Source organism: Armigeres subalbatus, chromosome 2 (genome assembly GCF_024139115.2).
Source record: "Armigeres subalbatus isolate Guangzhou_Male chromosome 2, GZ_Asu_2, whole genome shotgun sequence".
Taxonomy (NCBI): Eukaryota; Metazoa; Arthropoda; class Insecta; order Diptera; family Culicidae; genus Armigeres; species Armigeres subalbatus.
In genome coordinates, this window is record NC_085140.1 from 216,436,372 (window position 1) to 216,459,244 (window position 22,873).

General features: G+C 40.6%; 1 protein-coding gene across 3 annotated transcripts in view; it reads right to left on the bottom strand.

Annotated features, from left to right (window-relative positions):
- Positions 1-15,056, bottom strand: part of LOC134211649 (vacuole membrane protein 1) — a 41,664-nt gene extending 26,608 nt beyond the window's left edge. The window contains exon 1 of one of the 3 annotated variants that reach the window (XM_062688738.1): positions 14,885-15,056. The gene's annotated coding sequence lies outside the window, so the exon portion shown is untranslated. The remainder of the gene's footprint in view (positions 1-14,884) is intronic. The other 2 variants (XM_062688740.1, XM_062688739.1) reach the window with 2 other exon arrangements.
- Between the last annotated feature and the right edge of the window lie 7,817 nt (positions 15,057-22,873).

Consider the following 22,873-nt stretch of genomic DNA (forward strand, 5'->3'; position numbering starts at 1 on the left):
AGGCTTCCAATCCTCTTGAAGGTAGGCTTCTGGGCCTCTTAAAACGAGGCTTCCGGGTCTCTTGAAAAGAGGCTTCTGGGCCTCTTGACAGCAGACTGCAGAGCCTCTTGAAAGGAGCTTTCCGAGCCGTTTGAAGAAAAAACCTTCCAAGCCTCTTGAAAGGAACTTTCTGAGACATTTGAAAAGAACCTTCCGAGCCTTTTGAAAGTAGGCTTCCGAGGCTTTTGATAGGAGCTTTCCGAGTCTTTTAAAAAGAACCTTCCGAGTCTCTTGAAAGAAGGCTTCTGAACTTTTTGTAAGAAGGCTTCCGACTTTCTTGAAAGGAGTCTTCCGAGCTTTTTGAAATAAGGCTTCCGAGTCGGAAGTTCTGACCTTCTTAAAACAAAGCTTCCTGGCCTCTTGTAAGCAGACTTCTGAGCTTCTGGAAAGTAGGCTTCCGAGCATCTTCCAATCGAAGCTTATTGATGAAGTTTTGATAATTGTGTATTTTTTATTTCAAAACTCGGAAGTTTTGCGCATAATATGCATGGCGATAAGTAAATCAAAGCCAATTGAATCCTGGCCTGCTCAACCACCACAGCGTATGAAGAGCTGCGGAACAAAAAATCAAGCGGACCAAACGTCGAGTGAGCAAATGTGAAAAATCTTCAATGCAATATACAATCTAAACAAATTGTTGATTAATGTGTTAGGAATATGCTTTTAAACTGAAATCAAGAATCTAAGGGTTCGGAAGCCTCCGTTTGAGAGGCATGAAGACTTTTTTTCTGAAAAGACTTCTTTCAAGAAAGTTGGAAGCCTTCTTACAAAAAGCTCGGAAGCCTTTTTTCAAGATCGGAAGGTTCTTTTCAAAAGACTTGGATGTAATGTTGCTTTACTTTTTTCATTAGAGATAAAATCAAATTCAGATGGAATATAGGTAGATGAAATCAATTTTAGAAAAAATAGTAATCTTTCCAACAAAATATTTTTTGAGATTTGAGATTCAAAATCTAAATCTTTGAAGTATTTGGATTAGGGATTTCATATACTTTGGGGCCCTCCTTACCCGTGCGATAAAATGCGCAGCTTCAAAGCAAGACCATGACGATGTGGCTGGGTTCGATTCCCGGTGCCGTTTTAGACAATTTTCGGATTGGAAATTCTCTCGACCTCCCCTATACATAAAAGTATCAACGTGTTAGCCTTATGATATACGAATGCAAAAATGGTAACATGGCATAGAAACCTCGCAGTTTATTGTTGTGGAAGTGCTTAATGAACACTAAGCTGCGAGGCGGCTCTGTCCCAGTGTGGGGATGTAATGCCAATAAGAAGAAGAAGAATGTCATATATTTCTATCAGATGTCTGTCTATCTATGTATATATCTATACTAGTTTATTTGTGGACGCTGTACCGCCCGTGGCAAGTGTTTTTTTTTCAATCAAAATTTTCCACGTCTGTTGTCTGTGATTTTTTTCATAAAATGCTGTGTCTGATTGTCTAAGGTTGTCACTGGTTTTGTTTTATGCATATGATAGAAAAAAAGAATTGAAGTGTCAAAAATACTATTTTTTTTTGATAATTTCCCCGCGTGCTGCGTCTGGTTGGCTAGTCACCGGACAGACAAACAGGGCTATTATATATATGATACATATACATAAAAATGAATTTCTGTCTGTCTGACTCTTATATTCTCGACAACTACAGAGAAATGTTTTTGGGGCCGGGCAAATGGAACAAAATCTGGCATGTGGAGGTATTGGAAGGAAAGTGTTTCTGTGTTTATGTGGTGATTTGAAACCCCTCGTTCTTCTGAAAAGGAAGCTCCCATACAAATAAAAAAGAAATGTCTGTATAACTCGAGATTAAATCAGAGAATAAATCAAGTTTAGGCAAAACGAAGTTTGTCGGATCTACTAGTTTTCCTTAAAACCATTAGTATTTGGCACCAAGTAGATTACGTTAACTTGGATTTTAGCTGTGATTTTGGTATAGGAACTCCATAAGATGATCCTTTCAGAAATTAATTCAAAAGTATTCAGGACTTTATATATAAGGACTTCAGGACTAAATATACAAATATTACTACTCTAGTTGATAGTCGTTGCTCTTATAGATAAAGCGAAAATGATTCTTCAATCTTAGATTACACGCTCATCTACATTTAGAAATATGGAGAAGACAAGTTGACACAGACATCATTGGAAATCAGTTGTATTTTTCGCGAATTTTTTAATGTTAGTTCTAGGACGAATGAGCGATAAACTTAGTCAAACAATTTCTATTGCAACCCATGCACGCAATGCAATGCTTTAAATCGCCTTACATGACATGACCCCTCAAGTGAAAATGAGAAAGTTTCTCACTTATCATTTCTGTATACATATACGATATGGCATAGCGTGAGAGACATTTTTCGCAAGCTGTCATGATAAAGAACTGATTCGGGAGGCTTTACCTCATGATAAATTTCTGTTAAAAAGCTCCACACGCGGGGAGCACTGGTTGATGCATTTCAACTTGATCTACACAGCTGTGCGGTCCAAAACACAAAATGAGCGAGAACAAAGCGAAAATCACTTTTCTGTGGGGGCTGCCTATCCGATTCTGTTTTTTTCTCACTTGTAAACAAGTTTGAGAAATTTGTTATCATGGCTTGTTATGATTCGGAACAGTTTTTGCTTTTCTTTTATCGCTGTTCGTTATCTATTGAGAGCAATTTCTGCAAACCCTGGAAAGAATCGCCAATTCGGCGTAGGCTCATCGAGGAGGAGCTGTAGCCTATTAAGTATCAAATAAGCTTAATTTTTTATTGATATCCTGCGTGCTCACTGCTGAAAAATGACAAAAATAAAGAACACACAACATCTTGGACCTCAGCTCTTTGTTTTCGATGAAAACGTGTCACGAATTTAAGGAACAGTAACCCTATCTACGTCAACAAAACATTTAGGATGAGTGGCAAATTGAGAAAATGTAAATCGTGTAAAAACAGAATCCAGTGTATATAAGAATTTCGTTAAAATTTCAAGACTTCCCAAGTAACCAATAAGCACTAATTCCGCCAAATCGGCTATATAGTGCTTCTTTAATGCTTATAAGTTTTAAAATAGCCGTATAGTGGCCCTATATGGCGGTTTGGCGTAATATAGTGCTAATGGTTACTTGGGTTCGCACAAAATTTGAATAGATATATTAGATATTTGGCTATCCTTACTTTAATCATACTCAAACACAGGTAACAGGAACTTACATAACTCATAAAAGAAATACAAATAATACCTATATCACGCAGAAATTTACGATTTTTATCCCCCGATGCCCTTGTCACGCATTTTGATTTTAACATCTAACATTTTTTATGGTTTATTTATCACACCCACGCTTTTCGAAATCCTTTTGTCCATTATTTATTTATCATCAGATTAAGGCCGGAGTGGCCTGTGCTGCACATAAAAGACTTCTCCATTCAGCTCGGTTCATGGCTGCACTTCGCCAACCACGCAGTCTGCGGAGGGTCCGCAAGTCGTCCTCCACCTGATCGATCCACCTTGCCCGCTGTGCACCTCGCCTTCTTTTTCCCGTCGGATCGTTGTCGAGAACCATTTTCACCGGATTACTGTCCGACATTCTGGCTACGTGCCCGGCCCACCGCAGTCTTCCGATTTTCGCGGTGTGAACGATGGATGGTTCTCCCAACAGCTGATGCAATTCGTGGTTCATTCGCCTCCTCCACGTACCGTCCGCCATCTGTAGCCCACCATAGATGGTACGCAACACTTTCCTTTCAAAAACTCCCAGTGCGCGTTGATCCTCCACGAGCATCGTCCAGGTCTCGTGTCCGTAGAGAACTACCGGTCTTATAAACGTTTTGTAGATAGTCAGTTTGGTACGGCGGCGAACTCTATTCGATCGGAGCGTCTTACGGAGTCCAAAGTACGTACGATTTCCAGCCACTATGCGTCTCCGAATTTCTCTGCTGGTATCGTTATCGGCGGTCACCAGTGAGCCCAAGTACACGAATTCTTCAACCACCTCGATTTCGTCACCACCGATACAAACTCGTGGTGGGTGGCTCACATTGACCTCTCTTGAGCCTCTTCCTATCATGTACTTCGTCTTCGACGTGTTGATGACTAGTCCAATCCGTTTAGCTTCGCTTTTCAGTCTGATGTAGGCTTCCTCCATCCTCTCAAAGTTACGTGCCATGATATCAATGTCGTCGGCGAAACCAAATAACTGGACGGACTTCGTGAAAATCGTACCACTCGTGTCAATCCCTGCCCTTCGTATTACTCCCTCCAAAGCGATGTTGAATAGCAGACACGAAAGACCATCACCTTGCCGTAACCCTCTGCGCGTTTCGAAGGAACCCGAGAATGCCCCTGAAACTCGAACTACGCACATCACCCGTTCCATCGTCGCCTTGATCAACCGTATCAGTTTATCCGGAAATCCGTTTTCGTGCATTAGCTGCCATAGCTGGTCCCGATCGATTGTATCATATGCGGCTTTGAAGTCGATAAATAGATGATGTGTGGGCACGTTGTATTCGCGGCATTTCTGCAATACCTGACGTATGGCGAACACCTGGTCTGTGGTAGAGCGTTCACCCATAAATCCCGCCTGGTACTGCCCCACGAACTCTCTTGCAATTGGTGTTAGTCGACGGCATAAAATTTGGGAGAGTACCTTGTAGGCGGCGTTCAGCAATGTGATTGCGCGGTAGTTGCTACAATCCAGCTTATCGCCCTTTTGTAGATGGGACACACGACACCTTCCATCCACTCCTGCGGCAGAACCTCATCCTCCCAAACCTTGGTAATCACCCAGTGCAGCGCTCTAGCCAGTGCTTCACCACCGTGTTTAAACAGCTCTCCTGGTAGTTGGTCAACTCCAGGGGCTTTGTTGTTTTTCAGCTGGCCGATCTCCTCCTGGATTTCCTGGGGATTCGGAGCCGGAAGTCGCATGTCCTGCGCGCGTGCTCCTAGGTTCATTACCATACCGCCACCGTTGTCTGCCATATCGCCATTCAGGGGCTCTTCGTAGTGCTGCCGCCACCTTTGGATCACCTCACGCTCGTTTGTAAGAAGGTTCCCGTTTTGTCCTTACACATATCGGGCTGTGGCACGTGGCCCTTTCGTGAACGGTTCAACTTTTCATAGAACTTTTGTGCGTTATTAGCGCGGTACAGTTCCTCCGTCTCTTCACGGTCTCGATCTTCCTGCTGGCGCTTTTTCCTCCGGAAAATCCTTTTGTCCATGTTCGATTTTATAGACCAATTTCTATGAACTTAAGACCCGTCACTGCAAGGTTATTAAGGTACATATTCCTGGAGGATTTTTTGCATTCTCTCTAAATGTAAAAGACTGTACATTTAAATTTCCTTGTCATTCAAGGGCGCTGCGAGTCCACGCTATGGCTCTGATTTACGCTTTATAAATATTGATTAATTTTTAATTAGATTTATATCATCAACATCACAAGACAACTCATTAGAACGGGTCGAAGGTCGATATAATTTTCATCAAAGCACCCGTTTATAAGCCTTATTTATATATGATATATAAATGTATACAAAGCAGCTAGATTGTTTAATTAAATCTTAACTGTTTAAGCGTGGTTTGCTTTTTGAGTCGATTATGACCTTTGGTTTCACTGTGGCAATGAGTTTCACGCCACAAAAATTGAAAAGAAATCAAAGAAAGACCAGACGATGTTTGAAAAGTTGTTCAACATCGGGGAAAGCGAAAAAAAATAATCCAACCAGGAGAAAATTGACCTTGGTGTATTTCTTCCCCTAGTGCTATCTAACAAGCTGTACAAACAAAAAAAAGCTGAAACAAAGAGTACATGTATGCCTCGATTACAGGTGGTGTTCTTTAAAGTTATGAAAGGATAGCTGGTTAGCAATATGAAATATGTATATACATAATTGAATGGCTCAATACTTGAACTCGATTTGGAGCCCAAATGTTAACTAACAGAACTTGTGTTATTTTTCTGTATCTAATTATCATAGAGAATAGAAAACATAATAAAAATTGACTTAGTTTCCATGGTTCCTTTTTGATGGATAATGGAAATGTTTTGTGATTTTTCAGAGGGCTGCTTCTGCCTTTTGAGAATAATTTTAGTTAGCTTGAATTCCTATGATTTTTGTACGGTAACAGAGCAAACATCAATATACAGTAATATCCCGATTTTATTACCCCCCAGGTAAAATTTGGGGGTGATAAAACAGGATATGTGATAAAATTGAAAAAAAAATATATAGGGGGAATGACGGCTTTGGCAGGTTTTGTTCTATTATTGTCAGGGGGGTTTTCTATAACTATTTTTTCTTAAATTTGGCCTAAACATTCTTTGCATATCAAAGAATATTGTAGCCAAATTTCATAAAATTTGGTCAACAAAAACCCCCCTGACAATAATACCGTGTAGACTTATATTTCGGACAAGCTCAAATTTCGGACACCTAAATTTATATGGGAAATTTTCTGAAATATTTCATAGAAATGTTTCATCAGTCTGGAACAAAACTACTTATGGAAACTGCTAATTTTACTGTAGTTCCATCGTAGTAAACCATATAAATTCAATACGACGGAGTATTTAAATGTCAGTCCGTACTATTCAGTTACAATTATTTGTAAAAATTCCCCCCGGTAAAGTGTAATTAAGTGTCCGAAGTTGGAATCACTCTGTCCGAACTATGATTCCAATGGCAGCTGCTGTCCGAAATTTAAATCAAGCAGAAGCTTGATATTTTTGCGAATTGCAAAGATTCCTAGCTACTATTCGGACAATTTGAACCCGTTGCCAAAAGGTAAGGGCTATACATTATAGTTGAAATGGTGATTTAAACAGTATTAATCAAAATGCATGAATACAGATTAGTTTTGTAACAGAAAGTGCTTAAGTGTCCGAAGTTTAAGTTTGCACGGTAGAACAAAACCTGCCAAAGCCGTCATTTCCCCTATTTCCAATTTTTTAATTCATTCCACAAATATGAATCATTTTATGCCTTGGAAAGGCCAAATGCGTGAACGGTACCCGTTATTTCTTGTCGAAATTGCTTACAGAATATTTCCCAGGTACTCAGAAGTAGTTCGTAATAAACTACAGACGGTGAAAGGTATTTCATGAAAATCAATGTTGTTTGTGGTATTCAGAGGCGTCGCGTGATCAATTCTTCAACCTGTGCACTATTTTAATATTTCGAGAAAAACACATAAAAGGTACTTGAAATGATAAACGATTTATTTTCCAGCGCGTTTCTCAATAAGTTTTGCTTATTTTGTTGCATCTAACTGGTTCTGTTGCATCTAACTGGTAATACATGTTTTCGGAAATTCTTGAGCTGGCACTTTCAATTCTAATTTGAGTTATTTCGTAAAATAAGATTAAATAGAGAACAGGAAATTGGACTATATCAATCATGCAAAGTTACTAATACAGTCCCATCCCGATTTTGGCAACACCCGTTTTTGTCTACCCCCGATTTTGGCAACAACCTCGAAAATATTTTTTTTATTACTTTTTAGAGCTAAAACCTTTTTGCCTTTCTCGTACAACTAAGTTGTACCGAAAGGCTATCATTTCACTCCAAATTCGAACTTTTGATAGAGGTCCCGGAGACCCATAGTGTTATATATTATTGGACTCAGCTCGATGAGCTGAACAAATGTCTGTCTGTCCGTGTTTGCGTGTGTGTGTGTGTGTGTATGTGTGTGTGTGTGCACAAAATGCCATAAAAAACATTAGCCAAATTTTCACATAGAAACTCTTAACCGATTTTCTTGCAACAAGTTGCATCCGACAGAGACTAAAACGCTGTTGATCACTATTGAATTTCATAATAATTGCAAATTGCAATAAATAGATAATATTAAAATAGTGATGAGACATAGTCACATAGAACAATAATGTGTTATGAAAAATGCCTTGCATCTATGAATCTTTTTAAAGTTTATCCGTGGCTTGCTCCCATTAAGAGTTTCATCGTACTATAAAGATGCTCGTGTTGCACGCATTTAGGCGTAAGTATGCTCTTCGTTCAGTTTCATAGTACTATGAAATTGTCCGAAAGTCAAAATTCGAGCATAGGAAATTCGAGAAACTTTTGGCAGCGCCATCTATCGTCTACTAGTGTAAATTTTCTATCATAACATTAGACGGTGTAACTGTTTTGCCTTTCTTGTACATCATCCAGGTGTAAGCGTAAAGGCTACATTTATTACCTTTTTGCGCGAGAAAGGCGCCATCACCGCTAGGTGGATTAATCTGGGTTTTATTAATATGTAATAGGATAAACAAAACCAAAAGTGAATGTCATTAAGGTTTATATGCGTATTATGGGCTGTGTACGAATAGTGGGCACTATCACTGAAATAATGAACCACCACTCGTATCACCTCCTCATTGCGAACAATTTCCATTGAAACTTTTCTGCTCTTTTTATTCACGTTTTTTATGTTCCTATTCACACTACCACAATCTAACCAGCCCACCGTAGATTGTCGTATTGTTTGGCAACCTCGCTGATTTTGTTGTCGACAAGCTGACTCACACCGTTGTACAGTACAACACCTATTAAGCGAAGCCCGCTGTTCACATTACAATGCAACCGATACTGCATGATCGATCCAGGAGCAAGCCAACCCCAGTAAGTTTAATTGCTAGTGATGAGCACATTCAATTTTCAAAATGAGCTATATAGCATCTAGTCGTTTTGCTCATTATGCGCCTTTTTTCTGGTATCAGCCGAGAAACTGTCACTTTATCATTTTATTCGTCTTTCTGCTACATTCCCGTATAAATAAAAAGCAACAATTTTATTTCGAAAAGTTCTATTGTTTAAAATTGACGCAAATTTGTCTGATTAATATCAGAACACTGTTGGCTTTTTAAGTTTCCTGATATGCCAATTGCATACCGAGCCTTTTGATTCCAGCATGTTTGCCAACAGTTCAACAGTAATGGTAAAAGTTTGGTAACATGCAACCGTAAGGCTCTCGAGCAGGCATTGAAAAAAAAAACAGATCATGAGAAAAAATCGGGTTAATCTATGTCAACTTGATGCTCTGCCGCAGGGCAAGTTATGTGCTTCCTAAGATCTTTGAAATTGGACGTTCGATGATTTACCGTTTAAGGCTCACCACCGGCGGTGTGTCGTCTGTCTCTTTCTGTCCTCTCATTAAAAAAAATACGGATTTATGTAGTGGTGAGTTGCCAACCTTAATTCCCCCTTAATGATCTTCAACTACCATTACTACCAGCAGATACCATTTTCTAAAACAATGGAACGTCTTATGCCTGGCGTTAATTTTTTCCACAATGTCAGCGAAAATTGTGCACAGTCTTTTACTCTTAATCACACCGACAACAAGAAAGTGAATTATGGTAAAAACAAGCATTTTTGGTGGACTAAAATAGATACGTTTTTTTATCACCATAATTTTTTGTAAAGACGTGGCCGACGCTATTGTTAATTTCAAATATTATTGTTTATTAAATTTTTATTCTGAAATTAGCTAATTACAGGGCTGTTACAAACTAGTCGAATTCCAATCCGCGAAATTCGCGACTGGCAAATTGAAATCCGCGACTGTAGAAACAAATCCGCGACAAACAAAAATATTATTTTTTTCTTCAAAACACGTTTTATAAATGCGAAATTTCAATATTTTTGCTTCTAATCTATTGGCATATTCGTTGATAGAAAAGAAAATGAAAGAACATTCGCTAATTTATGTAATACCCAAAACTGCATAGTTAACGCTTCAAGCATATCACGAGCCACAGAAAATATATGTGCAGCGTTGAACTATGCCCGAAACAAATGTTGTATCGATGCATTTCGTTATAAGTTGGTTGGGTAGATGGCAGTCTGTTGTCATAGGTAAATACCAGTTAGATCAAGGGCTATATGTATTTGAATTATACTTTTTAGTACGCTATATAGTTTTCTTCTAATCTCTACCATCGTTTTACAAGGGCATGGACGCATAAAGTATCCATCAGGCTGTTTATTGATCAGTCATTGCATTGTGTACTTCCATCAATCCGCCAGTTAGGAAATAATAAGACCAATTTCTTCAAAAGCAAGCAGAGGCCAGAACACAGCTTGACGAATCTGATTAAAAAGCACTCAGGCGAAATGATACCAGAAGCGGACAGGCACAATTCTAAGGCCTGCGAATTTTTAAAAACTCGGATCTGGACCTGAGGGTACTAAACTTTAGTGCGCCTTTTAGCAATTGGCCCAGGATTGACTGAGTACGTAAGAGTTAATGAATCTATATCGCAGTAAACGGAAATAGTTAGATTCTGCCACCACATGTGCAAACTAGTTCGTAAGTGAGTAATCTTCCAAACGAAGGAAGGACTTGTCAGGATCTAGCGATTAGCCATCTATAGTGAGCATTACAATGCCGTATGTGCTATCCATCGTAGGTTTCTTTTGGAATCTCAAGGTTCAAGTTCAATCAGACAGTTTGTTGCAACTGGGTAATCACGAATAAACTCTCAATGGATATGAGAACAGCGAGGAATTTTGAAGCACAGGTAATGGAACAAAAACGCATGGAACTGAAAAAAAATAGCCTACCAAAAAGTGATTGAAATACATAATAAAACAAAGGACGAATACTGAAATGTTTGAATGAGATGCCTGTAATAGTGGGATTAGGAATAGTGGGATCATTAAGCACGGTACAAAACTGGACTCAACTGATGGTTGGGCAATGAAAAAAAAACCTATCTATCGTTCAAGCGACGATATTCGGATTTCTGAATATCGCTCCAACCATCCCAATCTAGACCTTAATCCTTCAGCAGCAAGTTAACACACCACGCGCAAAAAAAGATAACTGCGAAACACTCGAGGATGCAGATGAACCAGATTCCCACCACCCCAGGATTCCAGTCCTCAAGGAAAAGCCGGAACCGTGGGAACCCTATCATCACAATTTTTGTTTATTTTATTAGTGTTTTTGTGTTTTTTCTCTGCCAAATTTTATCCTTACAATAATTTTTATGTGGCAATTTTAATTCAAAACAACTGGCGAAGCCCTTGGTTGGCTCACAAGACGGCTTTTCTGGTCCGGCTTTCCTCTTAATTTAAATTGCTATTGGCAGAACTAAAGGTTGGCTCGCGAAAGGAATCCTTCTGATTTGTTGCGTTGTTGAACCTAATATTACAACCTAACCTAATATTACAAATCAAAAACACATAAATAAAGACAGTTCGATCAGCTATCAGTTCCGTCCCGGCAGTTGCAGGTGTGAATATTAATGCGTTTAATCCGACTTTATCGTCGACCCTCTATGCAGCGCAAGTAATCATAATTGTAATTCCGGAATAAGTGGCACAAATGTTCCAAGCAATAAAATAAATAGTTCTCGGCATTTCGGGTATCTTTAAATGCAGTATGATCGATCTGGCAATTCGAGCGACTTTCTATGCATCCACTTAAACCAACATCCATACGACTATTGAAGGGTTATTCGAATACCATGTGTTTGAATCTTTGACGGATTGTTGAATTTTTCCTAAAATTAAGGAAAATTGAGGAAATCGCGATTTTCGCGAGAGTATAATTATAAATCCGCGATTTTCGCGACAATGTTTGACGAAACCGCGATTTTCGCGACTGGAAGGGTAAATCCGCGACAAATTCGCGAAATTCGCGAAAAACGCGAAAATCGCGAAATCCGCGACAGTTGTAACAGCCCTGTAATTAGTTACATTATCGTTTGATCTCCATTCTTGACTTTGTTTCAAATTTTGTTTGAACTACAATCTCCGAGTTATGAATAATATCGCAAAAACGTCAATCATGATGGACGTGCATCATTAAAACACACTCCACATACTTTGTAGTACATATTCTAAGTATTTAGCTTCAATCATGCAAACAAAAAAAAATGAAATTTTTTTCCCGTTTTTGGCAACACCCCCATTTTGGCAACATTAAAATCCGGTCGTGTTGCCAAAATCGGGAAGGGACTGTAATGACTTATAATTAGCATGTCACATCACAAAAATAAAGTCTATACAATAAACAATAAAGTTCATAGCCTTAACTCTTCTCAATTAATAATTATTCTATTTACAATTTATTTCTTTGATCAATATTCTGGACTGGACAGATGTCGAACAAATTTCCGTCCATCAGCATGGACATTTCCTCATACAAATTTTCCTTAATTTGTGTGGACCATTGACTTTTGATGTACCCCCCTCCCTAACTAAATATATAGGATTTCTCGAAAAAAAAACCTTCAGAAATAAATTTCTTTGAAAATGTTGACCCGTTTCATTTTCGGTAATTCTGATTTTCATCAGAAGATCAAATGTCTGCTTACATTATGTTAATATTGTCGGATACTTTAATGTCGAATATAATAAGCGTATATGTAAACAGGCTTTTTGCAAACGTTTATTAGAGATGAAAATTTCTGTTTAAATTGAGCTAATGTCGCGCTGGTATTATCGGACAGTACATTGCCGCCAGGATTAGTAGATATGTAAACTGGCCATCCCATTCAATATCAAATATCAAAAGCGCTTTTACTTCGCGGTGCTTATTCAACGCGGAACTTTCGTTATAGAACGCTTTGAGAGAGCAGAAATGCGTGCGCTTTACTCTTCTCTTTCGATTTCGTTCCGATTGCGCTCTCTTCACGGAATCGCGCATGCGCTGTTTGAAGGCGTTCTCGATAGGCACCAAACCAAACCGTGCACTGCAAGCGAAGAATGCTTTGACTACCTATACATCGCCGATTGCGGTTACAGCAGATGATCCACACATACAAAATAATGCGTGACAAAGCGTTTCCGGCTGAAAGTTCCGTGTTGAATCGGTTGAATCAACATGTGGTGCCGGTGGGTCGGTTCGGTATCGTAAAGAAAAACATAACGCGCCCCCATCGCAGCATACGGTTGCCTCACATTACATGCCGCCTATAAAAAAGCACCGTTTATGTAATCTATAGACGAATCCAAGTAAAAATAAGAAGAAGACACACGACGGTGTTAACTTTGACAGATCCTACAGCTCAGCATAGGGAGATCATTTTAAAATGCTTATAATAAATTCTAGACAAAATGTAATTAAAATCTGATTGATGTATGATACGGAAAAAGTTCCGAACTGTATGATAGATACATTTTTGGAAAAAATTCAAAAAATTGAGATAAGCTTCCAGATATGTAATTCGGAACTTTTTCCGTACCGTACATCAATCAGATTTTAATTACAATTTGTCTAGAATTTATTATAAGCATTTTAAAATGATCTCCCTATGCTGAGCTGTAGGATCTGTCAAAGTTAACACCGTCGTGTGTCTTCTTCTTATTTTTACTTGGATTCGTCTATCAAATGCACATAATTCAAATATATGTTTGGATTAGAAAGACAAAAATCTATCGAGAGTTTAAATGTTGGGGATAGAATTGCCTTGCCACATGTGCAGTGCACAGGTTGCACATGCGGATGCGACGCCTCTGACTATGGTATTATTTACGAAAATAAAAAGAATGACAAATGTTTTTGGGGCGACAAAATCGGGTCAAAAACGTGTTAAAATCGGGTCGAAAACGTGATAAAATCGAGGAGTGACAAAATCGGGTCAACATAAATATAATGTCCTTGACCTAAGGAAAAAATGTAGCTGCTAGGGTTTCGTTGCTAATTGCTATTCTAATTTGTGAAAAAGAATCCACGTGTTCGTATTGGGATTCGAACCCACAACTTCCCATGCTCTATAGATAGGCGTGATAACCTTTGCACAACATGACCACTATTAGAACCCGAGTTTCAACCTACCAAGGCAATCGTTGACAAATAAATATAGTTGTACTTAAAAGCTAAACGTTTGGCGAGATCATTATTTTTAATTTATTAATCGTACATAAGCCTGTCAGTTTTTTCATCAGGTTAAGGAAGAAACACTAGTATAGCAAAGTTAACATTAGAGATTTATTGGAGGTCTGCAAAATTTGTAAGGGAGGTGTCGTTATTGGATTCTGTGGACATCGTATCATCGTGTTAGCCTCATTATATACGAATACAAACAAAGGTTATTTCGCCAAAAAACCTCGCAGTTAATAACTGTGGAAGTGTTGAATGAACACTAAGCTACGAGCCGGCAACAGCCCAGTGCAAACGACAAATTCATTAAAATACAGTGTTTTAATTACAAATTTTATAATAATTCATTGGAATGGAATTAGTTAGAATGAGAAAATCCTCATTTTGTTATATATTTTTAAAGGCAATGATCATTCGTTTTGAAGGTTGTTAACCTCATTTCTATCTGTCAATGAACCGAATCCCAAAATAATATCAGCTGATTATCTCTTTGTTCATCGCATGTTAATGTTTTGCTTGATACACATTCATGCCTCCATAAGAGCGAATGAAACGGTATTATAGAATGATAAGAGAGACAGATCCATAGAGACCTGGAAGACTTTTTGACTTAGCAAATACATCGTCGTACCTGCTAGGCTAATTGAATTCCAACTGCTTGCTGATTGCTATTTGATGGTTTTATTTTTTTTTATTTTACTCGTTTTATAAACATCACACGTTACAAGAATTAAAGGCCACTCAGCAATATAAAATGCTAAAATTTATTCTACAGAAACCAGTTGGAGGCTCCCAAAAAGTGCTTTAAATAGACCGAAGAAACACATGTAATAAAAGGATGCTAGATATGACCAACTACCGTTTCAACTTAGTAATTGCAAGTAAAATCACAATTTTTCTGTTTTCTACAAATCGACGTCGGGTCAATGAAAAATCGATTGTCTGACTGTGACTTCTGCGGCAGGGGAGTCGTCAGAAAATCTGCGAAAAGATGCTTCATTTACTACTAGCTCTTACTTACATTTACCCGGCTTTGGTAGAATTTTTAACGGCAAGCTTCAAAGTTCACTTTTTTGCAAACACAAATACAGAATTTTCCAAAAATAACTCGCAAAAATCACGCCACCGACAATCATTCCACTTTACTATTTTACGCGAGACCACTTTTATAAAATTCAATCACGACACGATAAACGGAAAAGACATATTTATCTTGAAATGCAAACGTCAAGAAACAGTAACACGGAAAAAATAAATTTTCTATATTCACGTCCACTGTGCTTTTTAATGGGTTAAATTTACCTATTTTATTGATGTGGCATGGCAAATGCGTACCTGAAGAAATAAAATAGACCCCGTTTCGCGGTCCTTCGCCTCTTACCCTGGGTGGTGCGGATAGAATCGATTTGGTTGTCAAACTGAAGCCAAAATTTTCTATTGTGCCGGAGCCAAACATTGAAGATTGTGGTTATGTTTGTTTCTGATCTAATATTGAGAAGTATTGTTATTATTTTAGGAAAAAATAAAAATAAACTTTGTTTGAGTTTTGTATTCTTTGTAACAAATATTCTCACTTCATATTTCGAGTGGAAAATTAGTGGGAATGCCACTAAAAAGCACTCGTTACGAAATTTCACGAGATTTAGCAGCAGATTGGAGCATGAATGTATGTAAACAATCGTAAAGTCATGTAGAGTCTAGCGCATTTGGGCGCTCTCATGCAGCGTGGAAAGAGAAATTCGAAGAGCGGGAAATGTTTGACAGCCAAGTAACTGCAAAATAATTTTGTTTATGGGAGTGATTTCAAAATATCCCTCTGCTCGCTTGAGCGCAGAAAAGCGGGTCTATCCGCAGTACCCAGCTCTTACCCAGCAATTCCTATCCCTACCTCCTTGTGGCGTCGGCCAGAATACGAGCAACCTTAAAGATCGGGTAATCAACCCCGGTGGGAACTAAGATCGTATGCTGACAAGGAAGGATGGAAGGATGCTGATCGAGCGTCTGTTCTCCATGTTAGGAGTGGCTCACAACAGCATCTGTTCCCCATGTTAGGGGCGGCTGATCATTGTCCGAGGCTAGTGAGTGACTCTAAGCAAAACTGTGCACACCATGCTACTAGAGATGTCGTAAATTAATCGATTAATCGTTGTAATAATCGATTAATTTTGAATCGATCATTACCTAACGATTAATCGATTCAATAATCGACAGGAATCGAGAGTAATCGATTAGTAACTAATCGATTAATCGGGATTTTACGACATGCTACATCGTGTCAGCATCGAGAAGGCAGCCCCTAGAGATGTCGCAAATTAATCGATTACTTTGATTAATCGATTAATCGTTGCGATAATCCATTAATTTTGAATCGATTATCTCCCAACGAAGAATCGATTCAATTATTGTCAAGAATCGAGAGTAATCGATTAGTTACTAATCGATTAATCAGGATTTTACGACATCATAAGGATGTCGCAAATTAATTGATTACTACGATTAATCGATTCATCGTTGTAATAATCGATTAATTTTGAATCGATTATTATCCAACGATCAATCGATTCAATAATCGACAGGAATCGAGAGTAATCGATTAGTTACTAATCGATTAATCGGGATTTTACGACATGCTACATCGTGTCAGCATCGAGAAGGCAGCCCCTAGAGATGTCGCAAATTAATCGATTACTTTGATTAATCGATTAATCGTTGCGATAATCGATTAATTTTGAATCGATTACCTCCCAACGAAGAATCGATTCAATAATCGTCAAGAATCTAGAGTAATCGATTAGCTACTAATCGATTAATTGAGATTTTACGACATCTCTAGCGGTGACAGAGAAGAACGTGGAGTTGATTCATAATGATCGGGAAGCAGATGAAGCGTGTGTTATCCGGTAGAAGCCGATAAGCGACCGCATTTGCGTGTTGAGAATGAAGGGCAAATTCTTTGACTATAGCCTTATCAGCATATATGCCCAAACGAACAATAAGCCGGATGAGTTCTATGAGAGCCTTGATAGGCCTAAGGAGAGTGCCCAACACGTAAAGATTGTCATCGGCAATGCAAATACACAGATAGGAAGAGAAAGTTTCTTTCTCCCTGGAACTGTCCTACCCATGATTATGGTTCGAACATTATCTAGGTAATAATTTTATTTGCAATACACTCTAGTTTGTCCAATTCCTAGGTGTACAAAAATATCATGAAATATTAGGCAATTTAACGTATGTAGTTTATGTATGAAGTAGCCATTGTCTGGCAAGACAAGGGTGTTAGCAAATAGGGGTTTCAAAGTTAATCAGAATTTAAGTAGTAATCAAAGACATTTCTGGGATCTTAGAAAAAATCTACTGATTGTTTTCATGACTCCATGAATCTGAAAATGAGATGAATTCGAAATTTTCAAGATTAACCTAAAAGGATTTTTTGAAATCCGAAAGGGATCCTGAGCTCCCCAAAAGATTCTTTGACGTTCATACGATTTAGTTTGCAATGAATAGTCACATAGATATTTCTGAAAGTAATGAGAAGTCCAAAAGTGAGTAATAATTGCTTGGAATCGATCCAGATCTGGAGAAATTTGTGAGTGACATCTGCTGGAACCTTGTAAAGATTTTCGAAAATCAGAAGCATCTCAGGATAAGCTGTGAGACAAAAAGGTCGAATAAATAAAGGCGGAAAGTAGAAGGCTTCAGAGGTGGCTATTGAGTCTTGACGAAATCAAAACACTGTTATTTGATCTTTCTTGATGTCTCTGCCCGGTTGGAACCTTCCTCGGGGACTCAATTCTTATAGGTTTGTCCTCAACTGTGGTTCTGCTGAACCATTGATTGTCAGGATTTCCCCACATAAACGAGAATGGTTCGAGCACCGCGTTTATGGTAAAACCCCTTCCGCTTATCGTTGTTTGGAATTTAGTACTTGGCACAAGATCGATCACTATCGATCACCCTGATGAAGGTCACAAACGGACCGAAACGCCATCTCTGAAGCATTAGATTACAGTCGAAACTAATAGTTTATCAAAACAGTAGAAGGGTCGAATGTTCGGATGAACAAAATGAAAAAAAAATGTTTTTTATTTATATACCTAAATGACTGAGACAATATTTTCAATCATTTTGCTGCCGCTCTACGCATGCTTGTACTAAAATTCAAAAAACGACAAATGAGAAAATGGCATTTGAAATTGAATCCTAATTTTCATTGCTGACGTATAACCTGAATGAAATATAAGATTATTACATCACAAACCCATTCAGAAGACTTAATTTTATTAAAATAATTCTTATTTTTCGTCCACAAATAGAATTTGCGACAACGATCATAAAAATAGTTTGGCGGGACAGTTATGCCGAGAAATAGAGCACTTGTTTTGTGGTTTTCTCTAGTCGTTTCTCTAGTAGACAAATGAAGTTGTTGTTTGATGATAATTGAGACTTAAAACCGTTTGAATAAGTAGTGATTCGTTTTATGTCCTGGAATACTGTTGCCTACGCTCAAAACATCCCAAAAATATTTGTGAAATTTCAAGATCCAATCGATTCTGAAATTAGTGGACAAATTGACTCGAGTTTGGTTTTTTTCATCAAAGGTAACATGGGACAATTATTTGTAAAACAGCAGTGTAGTAATGTCGTAAAATGAAATATTTTGTCGCTTTTCAAGGCGATCTCCTATAAATTACCACCTCAGATAACAATCATAGACATGCAGAGGATTGCTAGGTTTTTATTGCAATGATTATCGAATTTTTTTTCAATAAATTCATGTTATTTCCAGGTATTTTTTAAAAAATGTAACATGGTAAGTGTTTGGCTAGTTGGCCCTTCAGCTTTAGTTCTATGTTTTCAAAGTTTTACTCTAGTTTACGAATTTAAAAAGTTTTCTAGTTTGGCAATTTAGCCTTTAGGAGGCATTGATTTGTTTGTAAAATTTGATAACCTAACTACTTATTTACACTAAATATTTACAATAAAATTTGATAACCTAAATTGTAACTAGGGCCCCTAATTTGAGCCTGATTTGAGTGCCAGCAACGAACCCTGGACTTTTCTTTACACTCACCGAAGCGTCAATGTATGATTTTAATCCCAGCCAGACGGTGGACCTCGGATGTTCTTGTCCTGGGAGGGGTGTTGAGGATCATCCTCAGGAATTTGTTTTGGACCCGTTGAAGTTTGAGGTGGTGGGTTTTAGCGCAGCTCTCCCAGACCGGCATGCCGTATTCGATCACAGGGAGGATGATTTGCTTGTAGACAGCAAGCTTATTTTTCAGCGACAATGACGACCGGCGGTTGATCAAAGGGTACAGTAGTTTCAACAAAACGTTACACTTTGTCACCGTTTTGTCAACCTGTTGCCTGAAAATAAGCTTGCTGTCGAGGGTCAAGCCAAGGTAGTCGGCCTCATTGGCCCATTCCACAGTCGTGCCATTGAGGATGATTTTACAGTCCCCAGGCGGAACAAGTTTAGGGGATTTGGAGTGGGGAAAAGTGATAACCTGAGTCTTCGCCGCGTTGATACAGATCTTCCAGCTGGTGAGGTACTCTGTCAGGGCATCCAGGCCTCGTTGGAGTTTTGCCACTAGCGCTCTGATCACTCTACCGTTGTAGATGATGGAGGCATCATCTGCGAACAGAGACAGAATGCTGCCTTCTGGAGGTTCTGGCATGTCGGAGGTGAACAGATTGAAAAGCAGGGGCTCGAGGACGCCTGCGACGATGTAGTGCACATTGGAACTCGCTCCGCTGATTGAGACCCGAAATGTCCTTGCCGACAGATAATTGTTGATGATTCTCACCAGGTAGCTGAGAAGATTGTAGCGTTGTAGTTTGTACACCAGGCCATCATGCCATACATTGTCAAACGCCTTCTCGACATCGAGTAAGCACCGACGAACCGACGTGTCACCCAATGGAAAATAATTCAAATTTGCTGCCCACGACTTCACAATGAAAAATTATCGAATTATCGCCACCCTCATAATGACTCGCGAAGTTTTCGTAGCTCAGCCATCAACCTACGTACATTAACATTGTAGCGGAGTTGTGTCTTAGCTCATTTGTCAGGAGCGATCGTCCGCAAAAGCGGATGACCGTTAAAAAGTGTGGGACAATCAGAGAGCGCCAGTGACACGTCGGTTCGTCGGTGGAGTAAGGCCATGGCGGATGTTTTCGAGACAAACTTGTTCCGTCTGAGGACGTTGGTAACTCGAGTCAGTTGGTGTCCAGTTGACCGACCGCGTCGGAAACCAAACTGTTCCTTGAGCAAGATGTTGAGATTTTCGGCAGACTCAAGTAACCGGTGATGAATAGCTTTTTCGAATAGCTTGGATAACCCTGAGAGAAGGCTGATGGGTCGATAACTTTTGGGGGAGGAAGGATCCTTCCCAGGCTTCCGGATGGGGATGACTTTCGCTGACTTCCAGGACGATGGGAAGTAGCTGAGCCGGAAACACTGATTAAAGATCAGTGAGAGGTGCTCAAAGAACGGAGCACTCATGTGTTTGAGCTCGAGATTCAGGATGCTGTCGAAGCCTGGGGCCTTCATGTTCTTCGACGATTTGATATAGGCCGTCAATTCGTCAGCTGAGATCTCCAACTCCTCCGAGAAGTCGTTGGGAATCAAATGGATGTTGTTTGCATGCTCGTTGACGGCTGCTTCGTGAGGACTGGCGATGTTCTGCCCAAGATTGTGTGAGCTGACGAAGTGACGACCTATTTCAGCGACCTTCTCTGCAGGAGTTATCAAGCGATCCTTCGAGCCATTATTGTCTAGTGGGATCAAAGGTGGAATGGGCCGAGGCTTGGATTTTAGAATTTTGGTCATTTTCCAGAACGGCTTAGCATAATCTGGGAGAGTGCGGATCTTATTCGAGAAGTCGTTATTTTTGAGGTCCACCATTCTGGCCTTGATAATTTTTGTGATTCGATTGCAGCGTGCCTTAAGCTCAGGCAGTCCAGTACGCTGAAACTGCCTGCGAGTGACATTCCGCAATCGAATCAAATCTTTGGTGAGTGTATCGATGTTTAAGGAGTTGCTTACCTGTCGAGCCTTCGGGACATGCTGCTCCCGGGCCACCGAGATTGCCTCTTCAATGGCGCACAGCTGGCGGTCGATACTTTCTGGCGTCTCCGGACGCACCTCGTAATCGACGAAGTTGTGGACGCACTGCTGGAACCGCTGCCAGTTCACTCGATGGTAGTTTCGCCTTGTTATCTCGTGCCGATTTACTGAAGATCCAACCTCAGCCACCACCGGATAGTGGTCCGAGCTAAGTTCTTGGAAGACGACCGGCTGGGAAACGTGATCGTACATGTTCGTGATGTAGATGTCGAACGTAGCATGGGCCCCGGACCGTGTCAACCAGGTAGGGCTGTCAGGGCTCAGGATGGTGTAGTGGCCCTCTAGTTCGTCGTTGGACCAGACGACTCCGTTCCGGTTGGAGACGGTGTTTCCCCACGATTGGTGCTTTGCGTTCAGGTCTCCGGCGATGATGAACTGCCCCTGCCGCCGAGTGAGCTTGACTATGTCCCTTCGTAGCTCAGCTGACGAGCCATCGTCGACTTTGGCTTGTGTGGGACAGTAAGCCACGATGAGAGTGACGACTCCGACAGAAGTGGTGACTTCCACTCCAACGGCTTCGATGAGTTTAAGCTTGAAGTCCGGCAGCAGGCGGCAGGCGATGGTGCTTCGCAAGGCGATTGCCACTCCTCCCCCTCTGGAGCTTGTTCGATCGAACCTCACCAACCTAAAACCCGGAATTGTTGCACTTACCTCGGGCTTCAGGTGGGTTTCGGTGATGAAAGCGGCGTCAATCTCCTTCTCCTGAAGGAAATCGCTGAGCTCGATGATTTTGCTCTTTAGTGAGCAAGCGTTCCAATTGACCAGACCCACCCTAGCAGCCATTTTCGATGACGAACATGCCCAGGGTAAAGATCTGGTCGAAGCGAGTTTTGCATCCGCGTAGTCTCGTTGCCAGTTGGGTGAAAATTGGAACTAGTTGCTCCGATGTGTAGAGCGGTGGGTCGCCCTCGGCCGGAAGGGGCTCATTATCCTGACGACGGAATCCAGGGTGAGGAAGCGGGGGCCATTCGCTGGTGAATGGTGTTGGAGCTTGAACGTATGCTACAGCAGCCGCCAGCCGTTTGTGTGGCTGCAAAGGTGGAAGAATTGGTATCGCTCGCCGGGGAGCCGGGATGGCCGGAAAGTTCACCTCGTTGAGAGCAGGAACTCGGTTCTTTTTTGGCAGGGACCTGGTGGAGGCCTTCTTCCTGATTTCCAAAAACGCCGCCCGCTTTGGACAGTCCTTGGTTGTAGCCCGATGCTTGTCGCCACAGTTGGCGCATTTGGGATCAGCAACCTCTATCTTGTCGCACTCATCGGTCGGATGGAGCTCGCCACATTTGTTGCAGCGCGGCTTCATGCGGCAGTTCCTGGTGCCGTGCCCGAAATTGAAGCAGTTGGTGCACTGCGTGACGTCGCGGTGCACTGGCCGATATCGCTCCCAGTCAACGACGGTGTAATTTATAACGCCGACCAGCTTCAGGTCCTTCCACGTGGTGGAGCCGTGCTCCAGGTGGATCAGGTAAAGCTGGTCGCGATATCTCCTCGTCTTGTCGTGACGAGCGATCTTGTGCACGGCCACCGGTTTCAATCCGCAACTTTCGAGCTCAGCTTTTAGCTCCTCTTCCTTCATGTCGTGGAGTCCTCGCAGCAAAGCCTTAAGCGGATTCGTGCCGGGGTGGTCATGAGTGTAGTACTCATACTTGTGGATTTCGAGGTACTCCAAGACGGATTGATGATGTTCCTTGTTTGCCGGCATTACTTTCACGCCCTTGCTGCAGAGCCGAAATGTATATTTCAGCCCCTTAGCGATCAGCTAAGGCGCAAATCCGGCGGATCACCCTTTACAAACACAGGCGGGCACTTCTCCTTCCGCTCTGGTTGCACCTGCGGTAGCTGCGATTGCTGCTTCTTCCTCTTTTTCGGCGGATTGCC